At 39.4% G+C, this 23,492-nt stretch overlaps 1 protein-coding gene across 8 annotated transcripts in view; it reads right to left on the bottom strand.

Annotated features, from left to right (window-relative positions):
* RIMBP2 (RIMS binding protein 2) overlaps window positions 1-23,492 on the bottom strand; it is a 427,034-nt gene that overhangs the window by 139,642 nt on the left and 263,900 nt on the right. For all 8 annotated transcript variants that reach the window (XM_074299584.1, XM_074299613.1, XM_074299602.1 and 5 more), the window contains exons 3-4: window positions 22,833-22,922; window positions 10,586-10,708 (exon numbers count right to left, since the gene is read on the bottom strand). The gene's annotated coding sequence lies outside the window, so the exon portion shown is untranslated. The remainder of the gene's footprint in view (window positions 1-10,585; window positions 10,709-22,832; window positions 22,923-23,492) is intronic.

The raw sequence follows: 23,492 nt of genomic DNA on the forward strand, positions 1-23,492 counted from the left end.
TTTGCCTTTCTGTGTCACAATTCTTTCATCCTAAAGATGAGGGGATTCCACGGGAGGGAATGTGGTCATGTGAAAAGACTGCTAAATTTGGAGTTATTGGGTCTGAACTTGAATCATGGCTCTCCCACTCATTATGTAGCCAATTTTCCTTCTGGGTCTCAGTTTACTCATCTGTAAATTGGGAGGGAAAGTTGTATTACAAGACTTTTTATCTCCTCAAACTTGGCTAATTTCAGAAACATAGAACTGGAGAATTGGAAGCTGTGGAGTTCAATGGAGATATGAAGGGAGTCCCTACTACACTATACCTGACATATGGTTGTGAGCCTCTGTTCACAGACCTCCAAGGAGGAAGAATCTATCTCCTCTTAAGGTAGTCTTATTTCTTTTTGAATAGTTCAAATATTAGGGAAAATTTCTTTCCATCAAGACTAAATTGGCCTCTGGGGAACATCTACTCATTGTTACTTGGTTTACTCTGGTGTCAAAAGGAATGAGATAATGTATGGGAAACACACAAATCTTCGTGAGACATGGGCCAGTCTTTGGAGATTCTTACCTTCAATCCCTCCTTCTCACAAGAGATCTTCAGGCCTCAGAGTTGCCTTCTCTGCTCTAGAGCAAATATCTCCAGATCTTTTACTGCATGCAATGTCCTCCCCATTGTGGTTGGACTTCCTCTAGACCCCTGCTTGATTTGCCCTTAACAAGTAGCTCATCGATATAGAGCTAGAAGGGACCTGAGAGATCTCCTAGTCAAGAATAATAAGGAACAGCTGGGAGGCGTAGTAGCTAGTGCACTGGCCATAGAGACAGGAAGAGAGTTCAACTCTAGCCCAGAGACTGTGTGACCCTGAGCAAGTCACTTCACCATAACCGTCTGCAATAACAATAACTGACTTGCCGGGGTCACCCAGCCAAAAGGAGCCATAGAGGAGACTTGAATCTTGTCTTCCTGACTAGAGGCTAGCTCTCTACTCACTCTGCAATGAAGCCTCTTGATGTCTCTACAGAATATAAATTCCAGGGCAGGTATTGATTTCATGACAGAAAGAAGTTGTGAGGATCTAATCACAGATCCGGCAAAAGAAGGAAAACAACAAGTGCCATCGACCTCAAATGAAAGATAGGTACTATAGAATTTGGGGGTTTTGTGCCCATTTTACAGAAGAGAAAACTAATTCCAAGGGTGCTCATGGGACTGCTCAAGGCCAAATGGCTTGTGTTACAGGAGCTGAACCCAGGTATAATCCAACATTACACTTTCAAAAATGGACAGCTGAAAGGTGCAGTGGATAGAGCATCAGGCCTGAAGTCAGGAAGGCCTGAGTTCAAATCCAGCTGCAGACCCTTAGAAGCTATGTGACCCTGGGTAAGTCACTTCACCCTGTTTGCCTCAGTTTCCTCATCTGTAAATTGATCTGGGGAAGGAAATGGCCAACAGTCGTCTTTGCACTGCTACTCCCCTCAACTCCATGATCTGCTTTAGATCAGTTGACCATCATCTGGTTCTCAGGAGAGATGTCAGTTTCTTGTTTTATTTAAAACAGGGGTTCTTAACCTGAAATCTGAATCTGAAGTACATGTATGTGTACACATGCCCACGTGTGTGAATATATGCATGCATACGTGCAAACATCTGTATATACGTGTTTATGTAGGTATAGATAAATATATTTCCATATAATTGGTTCGCTGGTTTCACCTTATTTTTCAATTTTATTCATTTAAAAACATTCTTCTGAGTCTCAAACCACAAGTTTCCCCAGACTGACGTTCAGGATGGCCGCTGAGAGACTTTGTCTGATTGCCTCACACAATGCCTCCCGTGGAATTTTACTTCTAAGAGAATTTCACTTCTAAGACTATATCTGCTTATATGGATTCTATGTAATGTATTGTTGTTGCTCAACAGCTCCAAAATCAGTCAATCAACAAACATATTTAAATACCTACGGAGCATAGCAGTTTGCTGAGCCAGGTGCTTGGTGAGAAATAAATAAACTTAGAAAGGCAGTATAATGTGATAGAGAGAGAAGTGAACTTTGAGTTCAAAACTGAGTTTGAACCTGACCTCAGGCATCTACTCACTGAGTGACCCTGTTCAAGTCACTTCACTTCTCTGTGCCTCAGTTTCCCCATATGTAAAATAGGAATAAAAATAACAGTCACCCCACAGGATTGCTCTGAGATGAGAATGAGATGATGTATGTAAAACACTATGCAAATCTTAAAGCCTTATATAAATATCAACTATTCTAAGAGATGGAGACGGTCTTTGTAGACTCGTAAGATTATAGAATGTTAGCACTAGGAAGGACATTAGAAATACAGTCCAGTTCTCTCATCTCAATAATAGCTAGCATTTATTTAGTACTTTAAAGTTGGCAGAGCACTTTACATATATTATCTCATTTGAGCCTCATAACATCCTGTAGAAGAGAGGTCCTATTATTATCCCCATTCTCGGAGAGATGAAGTGACTTGCTCAATCACAGCTAGTAAAGGTTTGAGGCAGAATTCAAACTCAGGTTTTCCTGACCCTCAGTCTAGCACTCTAGTCAGGTGTCTTATAGATAAGAAAACTGACATCACTCCCTGGCAACCCTGCTCTAGGGCCTAATTGTGACATGAAGTTTAGTTGGCTGATAAGCATCAATCAATTAATCTTGGTGTTTGTAGTTTATTACACTAATAAGATGACAGATCTGGATAGAAGCCATTAGGGAATTCAGGGCTGGGTAAAGTCCTCCACTACCTGGATCTTTGATAGCATTCCAATTCTGTTTGGAGGTGAACAATAGACTAAGAAAAGATGGGACAGGATGGTAAAGGGGTGGATCAGATTCAGAGCACCTAATTTCAAATCTCAGTATGTCGTAATGGATAAGACACTAGGTTCAAATCTCAGCTCAACTTATCTGTATGACCCTGGGCAAATTGCTTAACCACATTGTGCCTCAGTTTTCCCATCTGTAAAATGAAGACATTGGTCCTAATAACCATCAATGCCCCTTAAGCTCCAGAGCTTTAATCTATAATCTTTTGCTTCTAAGACATGAGGCAAATCATTTAGCCACTCTGTGCCTCAGTTTCCCCTATGTAAAATAGGCACATCAGTCCAGACAGACTCTTAAACTCAACTCTAAATCTAAGTCCTTGGACACGTCTCTTTCTTGGCTATGTGACATTATGTATTGTCACTTAATCTTTCAATGCTCCAGGCAAGTTTGAGTCTATAATTTGTAGAGGTAGGTTCTTCATTAGAAGTTCCCTTTATCAAGAAAATCACTCCCTCTCCCCCAACATAGGCCAAGAACCGAGCTTCACAAATGTTAGAGGGCTGTGTTTTGAGCAGGGCTGATTTTGGTCGTCTCTCCCTAATCTGGTCCCTTTTCCACTGAGCTTGCCCCTATACTCAATAAACTCTACTGGTTCCCTGATACCTACAAGGTCACGTTGAAAACCTTCCTTTGCCTTTTAAAACCCTTCTCAATCTGGCTCCTTGCTACCTTTCCAGTCCTCCCAACACCTTATCCCATCTCTGGGTGTTACAATCCAGCAGTACTGGCCATCTTGGTTTTACTCCCACACAAAATTCCACCTCCAGAATCTGCCTTTTTGCACTTGCAAATTCCCCTTGCCTGGAACATTCTGCTTTTACATCACTGCTTCCCGGCTCTCCTCCAAGACACAGATTAAACCCTGCATTATGGACAAAGTCTTTTTCAATCTTGATCCCTATCTTCATTACTAGTATCATCTCCTATTTATTATCTACCTTATAAGTCTACAGCTTGTACTTAGTCTCTCCCATTAAATTTTGTACTTCTTAAGAGGAAGAACTACTTTTTTGTTTTTTTTTCCCCTTCAGTGACCCAGTGCTTTGGGTTTCAATCTCATCGCTGACACTGAGTCACTAGCTTTGTGAAACACCGTCCCTTTGTAGACTTTGCCACCTCTGGGCACATTTAATAAATGCTTATTGGCTGCCTGGTTGTGAATGTATTTCTTGAGAATGGACCCATTTTGCATCAATGAGAATGATGAGACTGACTGCAGACAGCGCAAAGACAGTAGTGATTGGTCAATTCAGATATTCTGCAAGAATACAGCTGTGTGTCTCAGAAATTTGTCCCAAAGTAATAGAACTTCTTTGTCCAGTGAGGTGTTTGAATTACCATTCTTGCATTGCTACTAAAGAGTAGAATGATTGGTCCCACTGCTCAGGAAATGGTATGGGTTCAGCACAAGTTGTGATTACCCCAGAAATATCACAAAAAAACTGAAAAACCTTGAAACAGCATAAAATTGATGCCCAACTGGCCTGAGGATATAATTATCCTGCCACTCTAGAGGAGGGTGGGGGATGCTTTCCCAGAGGAGAAAAGTCTGGAGGGCTCTCTTTCAGAACCCAGTGGAAGAAGGGTACTACCACCTACTTCCCAGAGTTCTCTCACACCAAGCTAAGCTCATTTTCCCAATTATAAAAACTTGGCAAGATCACATAGGATTCTGTAAAAATTGCATGATGATGATTTCCTTTCAATTATTTAATAGCACATAATTGCCCACCCTCCTTCCATACTCCTTGTTTGAAAGGACAAAACTCTTGATCTCTCTTTCTCTTTATTCTTCATCCACTGTTTATAGCTCTTGGACACAGAGCTGTTTTCCTTCTGAACGTAAATAGCTTGGCAGCCAGAATGAGATCTAAGCAAAGTCATGAAGTGGGCAAAGTTTGTTTTCTTTCCTTTGCTATGCATAGAAGTCTCCTTTTATCATTGCTGCTGCTGCTGCTTTTTCTGCTACCTTTTCTTCTTCTTCTTCTTCTTCTTCTTCTTCTTCTTCTTCTTCTTCTTCTTCTTCTTCTTCTTCTTCTTCTTCTTCTTCTTCTTCTTCTCTTCTTCTTCTTCTTCTTCTTCTTCTTCTTCTTGTTTCTTCTTTTGCTTCTGCTTCTTACTGTACATGTCTTTTATCATTGCTTCTTTTTCTTCTTCTCCTCTTCCTCTTTTTCTTCCTCCTTCTCCTTTTCCTCTTCCTCTTCTTCTTTCTTCTTCCTCTTCCTCTCCTCCCTTTCCCTCTCAATCTTTTTTTCTTTTTGCCTCTGTCTCTCTCTCTGTTTCTCTCTGTCTGCCTCTCTCTATATCTCAGAATATCTCCCTCTCTATCTGTTTCTCTCTACATCTTTTTCTGTCTCTCTGTATCTGTATGTCTCTCTCTGTTTTTCTGTCTGTTTCTTTCTCCCTCTGTTTCTCTTACACACTCTTATGCATACACATACACATACATACTCTTTCAGTATTCCATGTTAACATGGCACCATTCTGATATTCCCTTCCTATATGGTAATTTAAAAGGAGTTAATAAATCAAGAGGTGATTAGTGCCAGTTACTATTACTTCAATTTCATTCTCAGGGGGTCTGTGGTTCCATTCAAGTAGGTTCCCCAGTCTCCTTCTTTGTTCAATGAAAGTGTAGAGCAGATGATCTCCAAGACTCTTCCATGAATTGCTATATTATGATTCAACAATCCCTCTCCATCATTACAGATGGCACCCCCTCTCATTCACCTAAAATAGAATGGTTCTCCTGTTTCTAGGCCCTTGCTGTTTGGATCAGAGACTATGTCCTGGAGCTTTTAATCCTTTCAGCTTTCAAACTATCCTGACTACCAAGTATCTCACTTGGATCATTATTTCAGACGTGTTTCAGCCAGTTTCACTTTGGTTTTCTACATCTCAGATATCTTTTCCATAGCCATACTTTCCATTTCCACCTCTTTGAACTTTCTGGTTTTGTGACTATAATTAAATGGATATTGCTACAGTTCCAAGAAATGGTGTATTTCCCAACTTCTCTATGGACCATCTTTATAACTTTGTTTATGCTTATTATTTATTCATATTTGTCACTTTTTAAATTGAGTTCCAAATTCTCTTCCTTGCTCCTCTCCCTATATGATACCAATTATACATATGAAATAATGCAAAGCATATTCCTTTATTAGTCATGTTGCAAAAACAGCAAGAAAAATACATTCTTATGCCTTTCAAAAACATAATCCTCCTCCTCAACATAGATGGGTCAGCTGTAATGGTAGCTTCAGTTAGCATATGCTTTCCTCTACTGATTATTTTAACTGAAGGCATTTAAAACTAAATTCATGTATTGCAATGAAATGTGAACAATATCTATGGACCCATCCTAGAAATTTCTCCAAATCATCTTTGTAGTTTTATCTCCCAAAACAGAAAAATTCTGTCTCAGATTTGGGTGGAAGGGACCTCAAAGGTCATTGAGCCCAATCCACACCTGAATGAGAATCACTCCTATAGTATCCTTACAAGTATTCTTATAGCCTTGATTTAGAGGGAATTCATTACCTTGTAAAGTAGTCATTCCCTTAAGAAATAGTTCTCCTATTAGGAAGTCTGAAACATAAAGTCACACCTGAGTCATATTATTCTGGTGTCATTTGATTAAAAGTGACTCTGGTACATGAGGCACTGGAGGAAGGAATGGAGAACAAGACCAGCAAATCACTTTAATCTCTCTGAGCCTCGGTTTTCCCATTTGTACAATGAGGATAATAATAGCAGTAGTATTATTGTTCAGTTATTTTTCAGTCATGTCCAACTCTTCATGACCCCATTTGATGTTTTCTTGGCAAAAATACTGGAGTGATTTGACATTTCTTTCTCTAGCTCATTTTACAGATGAGTAAACTGAGGCAAACAAAGTTAAGGTCACCCAGCTAGTGTCTGTGACTGGATTTGAACTCAGATTATCCTGACTCCAGACCTGGGACTCTATCCACCATACCACCCAGCAGCCCACAACAGTAGTACATGAATAGGGTAATTTGGAGGAAGCTATTGAGTCCAAGATGAGCAGATTATTTTAACCTCTCTGAACTCATTCCCTTCTCTGCACAATAAAGAGAATAAGAATAGTAGGAACCATCTTATAGGGCAGTTTGGAGGCACAGAGCTAATAATATCTAGTTTAGTAAATTTTAAAGAATTATAAAAATATCAGTTATGATCATTATTAAGACCAGACCTGTTGCTTCATTGTAGAAAGAAGTCCCTCTATCAATACATAGCAGCCTTTGCTTAAATGATCAAAATCTTAGTAGAGTCTTATAGAGTGTTGCCTAAAACATATAAAGGTTAAAGGACTTATCCAGGGCCACATATATAGTATATATCAAAAGTGGAATGTGAACTCAGGTCCTTCTGAATCAGGAAGGCAGTAAGGTAGTACAGAGGAGAGGGTGGATACAATAGAGTGGACTGAGAACAAGGAAAACCTGAGTTCAAATATATCCTCAGATATTTATTAGTTGGGTGACCCTGGATAAGTCACCTTACCCCATTTACCTCTGTTTCCTCATCTATTAAATGAGCTGGAGAAGGAAATGGCAAACTATTGCAATATCTTTGCAAAAACACAACAACAACAACAAATGGGGCTATTAAGGGTTAGATATGATTGAACAACAACTTCCTGAATCAAAGACCAATTCTCTATCAACTATACTATACTGCTTCTGAAATAGCTATCATTATCATCATCTATCATCATCATCATTACTGTTGTGGGTGAAAGATGAATGACTGAGGAAATAAAGGTTTCATCTCCCAAGTATATTGATTTAGTAAGCAATGTATGGCAGTTGCTTAATAAAGTGAAACAAGACCTTCTCAGCTTAGGCCTGGGTCCCAAATACAGGGGGAAACAAACTTTTATATTTTAAAAACAATTAGTCAAATAATACCTATTCATCAAAAGGAAACATTACAATATTAGGTAATCTGATTTCTAATTAGAGAAAAGATTAGGGACTTTCCAAAATGAGAGGGGAAGTGTGAACAGCTGCACTTTCCTGAAATCAGAAATGGAGATGTCCAATTCCCCCAAGTATCTGTAAACAATCAAAGGAACATAGAAACAATACCGAATTAATAAGAATGGAATACGCTTTCAGATAAGACATTTGGGTTGTTTGAGATATACAATTGTGAGAAAACTCCTTGCATTGGTCTTTGTATCTGACTGAATTTCTAATTAGTATAACCTAGGTCTTTGGTTAAGGGTCTCTAAATAGCTGGTAAAAGTGGCCCAGTTTCCCAGCCATGTAGGGCTAGGTTCAAACAACACAATAATGTTTTCTCCCAATTCTCATATTTGAATAATGTTTTCTCACGAAATAGTTGGAACAGATCCATAATTGAATAGAAGGGGAGCTAAGCTAGCTCCAGAATTGAGTTGCAAGTTGGGGTCAGTGTGGTTCATTCAATTTCACTACTATTGTCCTAATACCCTTAACTCTAGCAGTAGCAACAGCATCTCTCATCCTTGTGTCCTATTGAACTTTAAATTAGAATAGACAACTTATCTATTACATGTAATTTTTATTGCATCATGATCTGAAAAAGAATGCATTTGATATTTATGCTTTTCTGCATTTAATTATGAGATGTGTATGCCCTAATATATGGTCAATTTTTGTGTAAGTACCATATGGTACTGAGAAAAAGGCATATTCCTTTCTATCCCCATTTAATTTTCTCCAGAGATCTATAATAATTAACTTTTCTAAGATTCTATTTATCTCCTCAACTTCTTTCTTGTTTGCTTTGTGGTTAGATTTATCTAATTCTGAGAAGAGGATGTTGAGGTCCCTGACTAATATAGTTTTGCTGTCTATTTCTTCCTATAACTTTTCCTTTAAGAATTTGGATGCGAACTATTTGAACACATATACTAATATTGTATTTAATATATACTTTAACATATTTAACATGTATTGGTCAATCTGCCATCTGGGGGAGGGGGTGGAGGGAAGGAGGGAAAAAAATTGGAACAAAAGCTTTGGCAATTGTCAATGCTGTCATCTTTGTAAAGAAGACCTCCTCATATCTCCTTTTTGGTCACATTTTGTCATTTATTTTTTATTTTTACATTTTCAGTTTTAATGAGGTGTTTTAGAGATGCTTACATGTCCTAGTGGAAGATCTCTTCTAACAGAGTACGACATTTAAGCAAAATGAATAATACAGTGACCTTAACTGAAAGTGTGTGCCACATTTCCCACTTGCATTGTTACATTCATCGCACATATTGTTCTTTTGCCTCTGCTTGTTGTTTATTCCTTTCAGTTCTGCTGGACGCTCCCATTTAGGGATTTTCTTGACAAAGATACTAGAGTGGTTTGTCATTTCCTTTTCCAGATCATTTTACAGATGAGGAAACTGAGGTAATCAGGGTAAATGGACTTGGCCAGCATCACAGAGCTACAAGTAGCTAAGGTCTGTCCAGTACACACTGTACCACCCAGCTGCCTTTGCTTCTGCTTACTTCCCCTGAATTCACTGGAGTCAGTAATGAAAGGGGTCAGCTCTATTCTATACATCTGAATCAAGTGGCTGGTTGTCATGTTTTGTTTTGTTTTTAAATCAGCTTCATTACTTTAGCTGGGAGGCTCCCTGGGCAGCTTCCTTGCCCCAAACATCTCAATTAGTTGTTACCGAGATTGTTTTCTGTTTTGTTGTTTTGTTTTTTTTGAAGGGGAGGGAGGAAAAAAACAAACTTTAACACATTTTCAAATTTTCCCCTGCTTCCCTTTTTAATCAGCGTTAGACACTTCCAGATAAAACACCTTTTTGCTTTTAAAGGAGACAGATCTAACACCTCTGTCATTTGCATACTAGCTTGCAAAGTATGAATTACAATGACTTGTCTACAGGAGGCTATCAGAATTCAACTCAATTACATCATTAGTGAATCAAGCCCTCACTCCCCTATAAGCCTCCATCCTAGGAAATGGTCTATTTAAGCAGATTTCAATCCATCAGAAATGCATAGCTAGTAGCCAATTTACCTGCTCCCTGATAAAGTAATTTTCTGATCTAACTTTCCTCATTATAATAAAGCTTGTTAAACATCTGAGAAGCAGCTGAAAATTCATGAATTCTTTTTTTTTTTAATCCAATACAGATATCCAAGTCTTTCAACTTAAGCAGGCTACATTTCCAGGCTGATGGCTCTCTGTTCTGTCTCCCAGCTCAGTTGTATTTAACTTCCTAAGCCATGGAATCGGGTTTTATAGCATTGGTTCCAAAAAAAACCATTAATGTTTCATTATTTAGTGTTTTTCCCCCTTAACTATAGAAAGAAGAGTTGTCCTAAAAGTCCACAACGTTGACCTTCCAATGGATGTAATACCTCATCAATATGTCAACAGTGTATATCCTGCCTATCCCATGTGACCTTGTCCATGATATTCCCAAGGTTCACACCAAGAGGTTCACCCCGGGTGGGCAACTTTTCCTAAATTCACTTGGCATAAAGAACCCATCACTCACTCTCACCAAATGGCCACGTTCCCATGTTCTTTTTTAAATCACATATTTCTTTGGTGATATCCTTTACAGCTTCTTGTAGATGACAGTCTCAAAACAAAAATGGAACATATGTCTCTGAAGCTCCTTGTCATTCCGTATCCTACCCTTCACCCTCCTTTGTCACACTGGTCTTGACAAATCCAGACATGAGATGTGTTGGCTGTGCCCCTTACCTTTAGGACCTGCTCTAGATTCTCCAGTTTGGCTTGGAGCTGGTATTTCTCCTTCACGGCCAAATCACGTTCTTTGGTCACTATGGTGAGGGTGAGGCTGAGCCGATCATAGTCTGCTTTTACCTTTAAAAAACCAAGAGGGAAAAGAGTAGAAGGTAAGTTCTCTGAGGCATGGATTATTTTCAGTCTTTTCTGGTTATTCCCAGTGCTGAGCTCCGTGCCAGGCACTTAGGAAATCTTTATAAATATTTGTTGAATTGAATTATATCGAATCAACAGAGACTTCATTTAAAGCATCCATGAGAAGAAAAAAAAAAGTGTTCCTCAAACCTTTCTTGAAATAGGGGAATACATCTCTGACTCATTTACATAAAAGCCTCTAGCAGTCAAGGGCATATTCATTTGCTAACCAAGACAGAACAAATACAGCTCTGGTATCATGGAAAGAACACGAGGTAGTAAACAAGAGACAGAACTGAGCCTCCCCTCTGCTTTTGCAATGACTAAGAAGCACTGTGATTAGAATAAAGGGAGGCTTAGGGTAAGAAGTCAGGAGTACCTGGGTCCAATCTGGGCTAGTCAAACCGAATTTGGGGCATTGTATTTCCAGTTCTGGAAGTTTCCATCAAGAAGGACACTCATAAATAGAAAAACCAGAGGAGAAAAATGAGGATGTTGAAGGGCCTCAAGTTTATGCAATATGACATGAAAGAACTGAATGTGATCACCAGGAGAAAAGAAAGTTGAGCGCAGGTGGTACGTGAGAACTGCGTCTGAGCATTTAAAGGGCTTCCATGTGAAGGGGGTATAATATTTAGAATATTTGGCAAGTCACTTGAGCCTATTTGCCTCAGTTTCTTAATCTGTAAAATGATCTGGAGAAGTAAATGACAAACCGCTTTTTTTGCCAAGAAAACCCTGAAAGGGGTCATGGAGAGTTGGACACAACTGAACAATAAATATAGTCCCAGACAGAAGTAGGAGAAATGGAAAGAAGTTTCAAAGAGACAGACTTAGAAAAAACTTTGTAAAAGTGAGAGGGATTTTCAAAGGGGTTAGATTGCTTTGGGAGGCAGTGGGTTCCTCCTCACTGCGGGTCAAGGCAAGGTTGGACAATGATTTGATAGTTTAGTGTGGAGGGAATTCTTGTTCAGAGATCTATCAGACTACATAGTGATTGAGGTCCCTTTGAAAATTCTGACTCAAATCTCACTAGCTATGTGACTGGGCAAGTCATTTGACTTTATTGGATTTCAATTTTTACCAACTGTAAAATGAGGGATAATTTAATTACTTACCTTATAGAAAATGTTTAAGGAATGTACTATAGAAATATATTACTTAGGTTGTTCAAGTCATTTCAATCATGTCTGTGTCTTTGTGACCTCATTCAGGGATTTCGTAGCAATGACACTAAAGTGATTGGCCAATTCCTTTTCCAATTCATTTTACAGATAAGGAAACTGAGGCAAACAGGGTCAAGTGATTTGTCCAGGTTCACACAACTGGTATGTGTCTGAGGCTGGATTTGAACTCAGATCTTCTCTCCAGGCCTGACACTATCAATTGCACTACCTAGCTTCTCATTACCTAGCTGACCTTGGCCAAATACTTCCCTTTTCTTGCTCTTAGTTTCCTCCTCTGCAAAATAAAAGATTAGACAATGATTTCTATCATCTCTTCCAGCTATTTAACATTCTGCGTTCTTATCAGCTCATCGGATACTTGTTTAATTTTTTATCTTATTTTATTTTAGATTAGGTCTCCCTAACTTACTCGGGGTGAAAATACAATGGCTACTCACAGGCCTGATCTTCATCTACCAAAATTCAGATTGGCTCCATTTTCCCAACTTGGACGAGTTTTCACCCTTCCTCAGGCAGCATAAGGACCCTCTGCTCTCAAGGGCTCATGTTGGCACTGGACTCAGTGCAGACACCCAATTGGCTTTAGTCTTCTCATATCTGAGCAACCCTGGACTCAAGGAATCCATCAGCCTCAGCCTCCACCAGATGCAAGGATTACACATTGTGTTTTTGTCATGATTCTAGGAATAATATTGCTCAGAGACGCCAGTGGGGAATGATGAATAGAGGATCAGCTTGGATTTAGGAAAACCTCTGACCCTAGGAGTATGACCCTAGCCATAACACTTAACCTTTAGGGGTCCCAAGTAACTCTCCTAGATCATCAGGTCTAAATGATTTGCCACCCCATGTCAGGGGGAGAATTTCAACACCAAAAGTTCCCTCCCTCGATGGAGTCACAGGTCTAAACCTCATCCTCCCCTTCCTCAAAGGCTCCTAGTTTTTTAGTGCTGAAAGATACCTTTATGATCATTTTAGTCCAACACTCATTTTTGGATGATGACCTTTGAGGGATGTCCATTTAGTCCAAATCTATCTTTTGGCTTCTGATAAGTGTGAGTCACAAGAGAGAGATATAGAAACAATTTCCCCTTTACTTTCAAGTCCTTTTTATTGTTGCTGATACAGAAGGAGAAGACCCATTTTAACCAAGCTGAACATTTGCTTTCTCTCTAAAATATTTTCCCATGAATCATGCTGCTATAACAGGTCCTTTGAAGGTCATGCTCTTTTGTGGGAGAGCTTCATTGGTTCCACACGCTGTGTATGTCATGATGTTTGCTTTAGGTGACAGTGTCAGTACCACCAGACATGCAGAAGGTGGGAGGCATGAATTTTCCAGGTTTCCACTGGAATGTTGTCACCTGCCTGGAAAGTATTCTCAGAGGAGGTCATGGAGAGGTTTTGTGGATACAAGTGTCTTAAAACAGTTTTGCTATTAAGTGATGCATCAGACAACCAGAAAGAAAAAATAACTTGCATGTTCTCAGAGGTGAAAATGTCATGATTGGTTTGTAACCTGAATCTAACTTAAAAGTCAGAGATCTTTTTAATACCATTGGTTTTTAGTTTCACAAAACACTGGATCAAGGTGCTATTATTTTGTAGGGATCTAGGGAAAGCAAGTAAAGAAAAAAAAAGGACACTGCCCTTCAAGAGAATCTATTTCAAGGTGGAATAGGCTACCATGGAAATAGGAGGCTTCTAACCACTGAAACAAAGGTTTGATGCTACCCACTACTGGAAGTCTATGCTAACCCTTTGGTTATTGATGGCTTCTCCTTATAAATTACTTTGTATATATTTTATATTTATTTTATGTACACATTGCATATATGTCATCTTCTCAATGATATTTTGCATTAATTTTTTTTCTTGAGGCAATTGGGGTTAAGTAACTTGCCCAGAGTCACACAGCTAGGAAGTGGTTAAGTGTCTGAGGTCACACTTGAACTCGGGTCCTCCTGACTTCAGGGCTGGGGTGCTATCCACTGCACCACCTAGCCACCTGCATTAAGATTTTTTAATGTATAAATGAAATCTTCTTGAAAGCATGACCTTTGTATCCCTGATTCTCCATACAGTATATGTTTAATAAGTTCATGTTGAATTTGATTGAATAAAGCTACATGTTCGGAAAGATGTGGATAATTTAGAGATCATTTCTTCTGAGGAAGACAACTAGGATGAAAAGTCTTGATATTATGTGATGAAGACTGACTGGGTGAATTAGAATGGTTAGCCTGGTGAAGAGAAGATTCAGTACAGACAAGATAAGCATTTGTAAGTGTTTGAACGATTATGACATGAAGAGGAAATTAGCTTTAGTGGAAAAAACTGAGAGAAATATATAGAATTTGCAGAGAGATATAAGAAGCCTGATAGGAGGAAGTATCTCTTGACCATTAGGGTTTTCCCAAAGCAGAATGAGCTTCCAAAGAGACTATGGGATACTATAGCACAAGAAATTTTCAAACAAAGGCTAGATGACCACTTAATAAGCATTAATGTAGATTATAGCCCACATATATGTTGCACTATATGTTGCCACTGAGACCCTTTACAAGTCTGGGAGTTAAAGTATTTTTAAAGCCTAAAAAACAGAATACATGTCACACTGTTTCCATGCTTAGGACTTCTATATTAATTTATAATATAATATATTATTATGTAATATATATAAAACACACTATATTATCATATAAGTATAATATAATAAAAAATGTATAATTACTCATTAGATGGCAACAGACATCATGTAATCCTCGGTAGGGAGGCAGCTAGGTGGCGCCATAATGGATAGTGTTGAGTCTGAAGTCAGGAAAACCTTAGTTCAAATCTGACCTCAGGTATTTTTTAAGCTGTGTAACTCTAGGTAAATCATTTGATCCTGTTTGCCTCAGTTTCCTCCTCTGTAAAATGAGCTGGATAAGAAAAGGGAAACCACTCCAGTATCTTTGCCAAGAAAACTCCAAATGGGGTGATAAAGAGTAGAACAGGACTTAAACAACTGAACAATAACAACAAATTATCCCCAATTTCTAGATGAGGAAAATTAGTCTAAGGCAAGTCAAGTGACTTGTCCACAACTAGTCGCATAGCAAGTAAACATGTGAGGAAGGATTTAGAGGCCGATCTTCCCAACTCCAAGTGCAATGCTATTTCCACTTTGCCAAGACTTTTCCATCTCTAAAGCTATGACATTAAATAGTTGCAATAGGTCATAGTCACTTTGGAATCTTGTACTGTAGGGAACGATTTTTGGATTGGCCTAGAGAAGGAATAATATGGAGAAGTTGAACTTTAGTAAAGATGATATCAACATTTTAGGACACTGTTCTACCTAGCCTCCTTTCCCAGTGCTCCTACTTTGCTGTTACAATGTAAAATTTTATGTGATTTTTGCAAGAAGTCTCTGTTCCAACTTTATCTTGGATGGAAAGGTTGAGAATTGGAAGTGGAATCTGTCTAGTTTTATCTACTCCAAGAAGACCTGATTTTTCCTAAAAGACATTTCTATCCTTTTCATCCAAATACAGGTCAAAGTTCACTTCCTCCAGAAAGCCCTCCATGCTTGCATCTTCTCAACACTGACATTTTGTTCTTTTATATGGAAAAGACGTTTGGAATTCAGCTAATATAATTCTCTCATCTTACTTATGGAGAAGTTGAGACCTAAAGAAGTTCAATCATGGCCACATAAGTAGCAAATAGGTGTAGGAATTGTGTCAGAAGAAGCTAACAGTGATTGGTCCATGTATTGCAAGGAATACTGAATTTGGAGTGAGCACCTAGTCCTATCTAGCAAAATCTGGCAGAGCCTGGACCTGACCGCTGGTCCACTGCCTCCTAATCCAAACTCTCCTTCTTTAGCATACTGCCAAAATGTGGATATTGCTTTAAGAAATGGGGAAGTAATTTTGGTTCAATTAAAGAAAAAACTCAGCAATGTTTTGTTGTTGAACAGTCATTTCAGTCATGTCTGACCCTTCATGATAACTTTAAGGTTTTCTTGGCAGAGATATTAGAGTGGTTAGCCATTTCCTTCTCTAGCTCATTTTACAGAAGTAAACTGAGGTAAAGTGACTTGCTCAGTCACACAGCTAGGAAATATCTGAGGCTGGATTTGATCTCTGGTCTTGCTGATTCCACGCCCAGTGTTCTACCCACTGTGCCACTTAGCTGTTCCAAGCAATGCACATTCATGTAAATGGGATTATTATGGAAGGTAGCAGGTTCTCCACCACTGGAGATCCTTCTAGTAGCTGATGTTGGACCCATCATCAGTACTGAAGAGAACACAGATTGCAAGTGACCTCAGCAACCATCTGATCCAATCTCCTCATATTACAGTTGAGGGAGCTGAGGCGTAGATAGGCGTCTCCTCACTATCTCTCACCCCTCTCTCACACACAATCTGTTGCCAAAGCTTATCAATTTTACTTTTGTTGCCATCTCTTGCCTATATCCTTTTCTCTTCTCCAACACTGCTACGGTTCTGTTATAAGTCCCTGTGATCTCAAGTTTGCCCTCTTGTAATGGCCTGCTGGTGGGTTCTGAGCTAACCCGCCCTAATGTCCTCAGCCTCTGCTCAGCTGTCAAAGGGATCCTTGCAAAGTGCAGATCACCCCCTCATTCAGACTCCAGCGGGTCACTATCCCCTCGAGAATAAAATAAAACATCAGTGGTGTCTGGGGCTCAAAGCCCTTCATAACTAGTCCCAACCTTTCCAGTACTTTCAGATCTTAAACCCTCCCCTTCTTTACAGCCACACTAGTCTTCCTTCTATTCCTCAAACAAGGGACTCCATCTATGGACATTTGCACCGGCTGTTCCCAGGCGTGCATCCTGAGACCCTGGAAAGAGTAAACTCTCACTTTTCTGTCTCCCTCTCTAGAGGTAAGGAGAGTGCTCTGTGCACAGCCAGTGCTCTATAAATCACCACTGACTTAAACAGAGAGTAAGATCATCCCCCAGTGTATCTCTCTAGAGCCAACTGACTGGTGGTCTCCATAATGCCTCCTGCTGAAGCTGTAGCACGAAGCTCTCACTGAGTGTGAGTGCACTTGTACCCTCATCAAGCCTTCTGCCCAGGAGCATCTGGGGCACGCGTGGAGCGAGCTCACATGGGACACACAGTCGCTCTGTGCTGCCGTTCCCGGTGGCAATGGCAGCTGACCCAGATTGCTGCCCGGGCCACAGGCCTGGTGGGAGGATGAAAACACTCGGCATCCTTGGCTCCGCCAGGCTGCTGCTCTTTTGCCTCACACTTCAGCCCTCCTGTGGGTCCTTCTCTACTGCCTGTTGGCTCATGATTGGCCCAGAAAGAAATCACCTTGGGAGACTGGAAGAGAAATCAGTTTCTGGAGTCCTCGAGGCTCTTTTATTAGCATTGCCATGCAAAGCACAATCTTTGCATGGAGTTTGCACTTGGCTGCTCCCAGACCTCAGTCTATTAGTGTTGAGAGGGGCTATGTGCACTGGGAAGTTGCAGCAAAATTATCCTTCCACTAACTCACTATGTGTCCCTGAGCACAACACTTGATTTCTCTAGAGCTCAGTTTCCTCAAATAGAAAATATGAACATTACATCCTATCCTAACTACCCTACAAAATTGCCATGAGGTTCCAGGATGTATTAGGAAGTGCTTTGTAAAACTGGTATGATCTGTAGGGCAGCTAGATAAGATAGGGTTCTACGCTTGGAATCAGGAACTCTCAACTTCTTGAGGTCAAATCTGGCCTCAGACACTTAGCTAGGGGACCCTGGGCAAGTCACTTAAACCTAGTTGCCTCAGTTTCTTCATCTGTAAAATGAACTGGAGAAGGAAATGGCAAATCACTCCAGTATCTTTGCCAAGAAAACTCCAAATGGGGTCATGGAGAGTTGGACACTATTAAAATGGCTGAGCAACAAAAAACATTTATATGATACTTTAAGGTTTGTAAGGCAATCCTAAATGGGGTCACAAAGAATAGCAAAGGAGGGGTAGCTAGGTGGTGCAGTGGATACAGGAGGACCTGAGTTCAAATCTGACCTCAGACACTTAACACTTCCTAACTGTGTGACCCCGGGCAAGTCACTTAACCCCAATTGCCTTAGCAAAAAAAAAAGGGACATGATTTAAATGATTCCCTGCCCTCAAAGAGTTTACCATCTAATTATCTCTGCAGTATCAACCCTGCCATAACCTCTAGTCTCTGTATTGAATATCCCCTAATAAATAGAGCATTTCATAAGTACTTGCTATGTTCTAGGTATGTTCTAGGTACTATGGTAAGTACCCACAACACAAAGACATGTATAGGAGCGACCCTGTGTTCTTAAAAGAAAGGCTGTAAGTGTGGGACAAGGGATGTGACAGATAATAAGTCTTTTGTCTGAGGACCAACCAAGCTAAGTTGGTTCAGTGTCATATCTTGAAGATGACAAATATTTCTGATGCAGAAACTCAAAAAATACACCTGCCCTGGTGACTTTGTGCACAGAAGTCCAGTGGCCTCAGTTTACTCATCTGTAACAATGAGGAGCTTGGACGAGATAACGTCAGAGGATCTTTCCAATTCCAGACATAGGAGTTTGCATTCCCACTACATTCAAGGAAGAGCTGCTATTTGAGGTGATAGAAGCTCTTCCAGTGACAAACCATCAGCTCCTTGAGGTACTTCATGATTATTAAAATTTTAGCTACCCACTTCCTATTTATATCACCATCCTTTACACTCAATTTGATTGCCTCCCTTCATCTATCTGACAAGGCGACTGACTCAGGGGAGCTGCCACTGAACATTTCAGATGGTCCGATGTTCCATCTTTGCCTCGGCATGCCAATTATCTCAATGCAGGCTTTAGGGAGGAGGCAGGAGAAGCACTTTCTTGCATCCATAATTAAGAGTCCCAATAATGAATTTGGTTCTCTCAAGCTCAGCTACCAGTGAAAAGATTGTAAAGTAGGCAGTGGAAACCAAGACCTGTCTTTCCCCAGCTTCCAGAAGGTTTCTGTGTGTCCTTGAAACAGTGTTAATGCTGTTAGACAAATCTAAGCTGGCACTAGGTGAGCAGGTATTCCCTGGCACTCCAACAGCTCTCCTGGCTGCCTTCAGATTCAGGTGATTCAAAGTTTTTAATTTATTTTTGTGAACAGGTCAGTTTTCTCATTTGTAAAATTGCTGGAGGTAAGGAGAGGGTAAGTTAGATAGCTTCTGAGTTCCTTCCAGCTTTACCTTTACCATTTTTGCCTTTTTAGAAAAAATAGTCCCTGGCACATAGTAGGTACTTAATAAATGCTTGTTGACTGACTATGAGGCAGTAGAATTTCTCTTGGTTCCACTGTAGTCACTCTGAGGATAGGAATTGTTTATTTCTGCCTTTAGAATCCACACCATTTCGCATAATATCTGGCACATAGTGGGTGCTTAGCAAATGTTTATTGATAAACTGTTTAATATAAGAAGTTACAGAATATAGATCAGGCCTTTTCTTTTCCTTTATTAAAGCTTTTTATTTTTTCAAAACACATGCATGAAAAATGTTTGTGGCATCCCTGTGTGATCTTGGGCAAGTCATTTAACCTTAATTGCCTCAGGAAAAAACCCGAGGACAACAACAAGAACAACAACAAAAAATTGACCCTTGCAAAATTTCATGTTCCAATTTCCCCCTTTCCCCCATTCCCTCCCCAAGATGGCAAGTAGTTCAATATATGTTAAACAGAGTAGAAATATGTTAAATCCAATACATATAAACATATTTATACAATTATCATGCCGCACAAGAAAAATCTAATCAAACCAGGAAAAAAATGAGTAAGAAAACAAAATGCAAACGAACAATAACAAAAAGAGTGAGAATGCTATGTTGTGAACCACACTCAGTTCCCACAGTGCTCTCTCTGGGTGTAGATGGCTCTCTTGGAACTGGCCTGAATCATCTCATTGTTGAAAAGAGCCACATCCATCAGAATTGTTCATTGGATAATCTTGTTGTTGCCAAGTACAATGCAGAGGTCAAGCTTTTACAGAATACAAAGTCCTAGAGGGAAGGCGTTTGTATCATTTTTGTCTCTTTATCCCTAGTGCCTACACGAATATTTGTTGATCAATCTGACAACTAACGGATTGAAAGAACTCTGGTATTGAGGTCAGACATTTTAATCTGGAGGTGTAGACCCCGCCCTTTGTTCTTTGCTAGCTATTGGGGAGCAAAAAAAATGAGCCTGGAAAAGGAAAAAATGTCAAACAAAAGCTCTGGCTGACTTAGTCCTTTACTTGTTGATTTTTCCAGGGCCCTATCTTTCTTTATCTGCCTCTGCCCCTTTCTACTCCCTTAAAGCTATGCCAGCAGATTCTATTTACAAGGTTGTCTCAGTGAGGGATCAAGTTTCAAAACTTCCTTTTTCAGGAAGAAACAAGAAAGAGATGTACTAGGTACAGTCTGTGGAGCCAGAGATGTTAAATGACGGCACGTCTGGGGGCTTTATTAGAAAACCTGAGCCAGACCCCAGGAAGGGAGGCAAGGAATCTGTGAGCCTGCCAAGAGGTCTTATTCACAACTCTGACTTGGTTCCAATGACAGCTGCCAAACATTTACCGAGCAGCATTACTGAGCAAATGCTCTGTGTTCCTCAGCCTTGAACAAAACAGTTTTTATTTTTAAAACATGTGATTAGAGGGATAAAAGAATAAAACTTAAAAGTATGATCTGTGATTTTAATCAAACTAGCAAGCAACAATTTTATAAGCACTTATTAATCTCCTCTGTATGAATACAATGGCAAAGATTGTAAAATGGTCTCTGCTCCCAAGGAACTTACGGTCTGTAAATCTCATTTCTACACTAATTTTCTCCATAATCTCTAACTTGATATCTGCAGTGTTTCTTTTCAATGGTTTTTAATCCAACTACCTCCTTTATCTCAATCAACAAGCATTTATGGATCATATTCAAGATGCGGGGGACTGGGGATTATAAAAATAATAGTGAAATAGTACTTTTCCTTAAACAATTTAAAATCTATTAGAGGAGACAAAAAATATACCTATGAGATACAGAAGCTATATATACATGTCTATATATGTAAATATATGCATGTGCACCCATATATACACATATGGAATGAATACAAGATAATTGTAGGAGGGAGGACATGATCAGATTTAGGTGCTAGACATCCAAAAAGGAAAAGGCAAGATGACTCAGCTTCACCGTCTAGAGTTTATTTTGGCACAATATTTTGCCTATTCAAAGTATTTTATGAAGAATAGAGACTCACCAACTTCCCCTCTCAAGACATATCAGCCTGTCTCTGACAACTGCAATTCTATCATTAGAGACTCGTTCCTTGGGTTTAAGGCTATGTTCTACCTTATCTAAAAATGAGCACATCTAAAACTGTAACCAGGGCTTTCAAACTGAATGTGGCATGTTGGGATAATCGGGTTCCCCCAGAAGTCCTGAGAAGTAGCCTGGTACTCTGGGAAGAACGGTGGGAAGCCTTCTGTTCAAGTGCTGGCTTGGATACTTAATAGCCATGTGAGCAAGGCTTGATTCTGTGACTCTGTTAGGGTCCCTGGATGGTGATAACAATTTTTAGCCCCTCTCCATTGCTGAATTTTTGTGGGGAACGCACCTTGTGGACCAGAATGCTGTAGAAAGAAATGGTAGCTCTCCATAGTCTTATGGATGTTTTCCCTACAAGTGAGTGCCAAGTTTTTATGTTTTGATTGTGTCTCTGTGTGGGCTTGCATTTATAGCATCATCATATCAATCAACGAGCTTTCATTAAGGATGTTCTAGACACTGGGTATACAAAGACAAAGACAAAACTGAAATCTTCATTGTCTTCTGCTGGGGCTTATGCTTCTTTTCTTTCTCCTCCTCTTCCTTCATCATCACCATCATCATCATCATCACATTTATATAGCATCTACTATGTGCCAGGCACTGTGCTAAGTACTTTACACTTATTATCTTCTTGATTTTCCCAACAACTTTGAGGGGTAGTTGCTGTTATTATTCCTATTTTACAGTTTAGGAAGCTGAAGTCAACAGAGGTTAAGTGACTTAGAAACCCAGCTAGTAAGTAAAGGCTGAACTTGAACTCAAGTCTTCCTGATTCTAGATCTGGCACTTCAGCCACTGTTGTCTAATTTTCTCTCTGTCTCTGTCTTTCTATCTCTATCTCTGTCCCTCTGGCCACCTGTCTTTCTTTCCATCTCCCTCTCTCTCTTCTATCCCTTCCTCATTTAAACAAAATAAATATCAGGTAATTAAAACATGAATATATTACACATCCAAAAGTATCTTGGGTTTAAATCATTCTGAGACAGCTGGATGGTACAGTGGATAGAGTGCTAAACTTGGAGTCAGGAAGGCCTGGTAGTCAATGAGCATTTATTAAGTGCCTACTATGTGCTAGGTATTGTGTTATGTGCTAGATTTGGTTGCTTTAGGTGACTTGGGCATATGCATACATACATACATACATACATACACACACATACATATGCATGTATCAATGTATCATCTCTTACTATATATGTGTATATATATGCCTGTATACATATATATATGTATGTATGTGTTTGTATGTTATACACAAATATATATACAAACATATAACCAATGGAGGAATTAGTTTGATTCAACTATACATGTTTGTTATGAGTTTTATTTTGTTTTTTTATTTTTCTCATTAAAAAAAAGTGAGAGTAGGAAGAAGAAAAAATGAATTTTTTTCTTGATTGAAAAATAATAACATCAGAAACTTTTTTTGACAGAATTCCTATAAAGATCTTCCTCTGGACCTTGTGTTTAGCTATATGCTATGCTACATAGGGTGATTTCCCCCCTTATCAGGTCAGTCAATTTTCATGGTTACCTGCTCATATTGCAGTGCCTTGTGGGAAAGGTTAGCATACTGAAGTCTCAGGCGACTCTTCCCTTGTGCAGCATCCTTCAGTTCATGCTCCTAGGAGAGAATAAAATGTTCCCATGAGACACTTTTTGTACAAGTCTTACGAAGTTAGCTAGGTGGTCGGAAGGAGACATGGTCAGAATAATAATAATAGCCAAAATGAACAGCGTAGTATAAATGAGAGGCAATGTAGAGGTAATGTTCTGAGTTCAAATCACACTCCTGACTAGCTATATGGCATTAGACAAATCACTTAACTTCTCTGGGCCTTATTTTTCTCATTTGCAAAATAGAATTGATAAGACCTATAGTTTCTACTTCTCAGAATTATATATAACTTAAGAAAGGAAGGCTTAAGCACTTATACAGTATCTGCTAGTATGCTTTTGGAGGTAGCTATGTGGCACAATGGATGGAACATCAGACCTAAAGTAAAAAAGACCTAAATTGAAATCCAGCCTCTGACATTTACTGGCTATATAATACTAGGCAAGTCCCTTATCTCAGTTCACCTCAGTTTCCTCATCTGTAAAATGAGCTGCAGAAGGAAATGGCAAACTGCTCCACTATCTTTGCCAAAAAATAATTCAAATGGGACCAAAGAGGTGAACACAACTGAAATAC

Source organism: Sminthopsis crassicaudata, chromosome 1 (genome assembly GCF_048593235.1).
Source record: "Sminthopsis crassicaudata isolate SCR6 chromosome 1, ASM4859323v1, whole genome shotgun sequence".
NCBI lineage: Eukaryota > Metazoa > Chordata > Mammalia > Dasyuromorphia > Dasyuridae > Sminthopsis > Sminthopsis crassicaudata.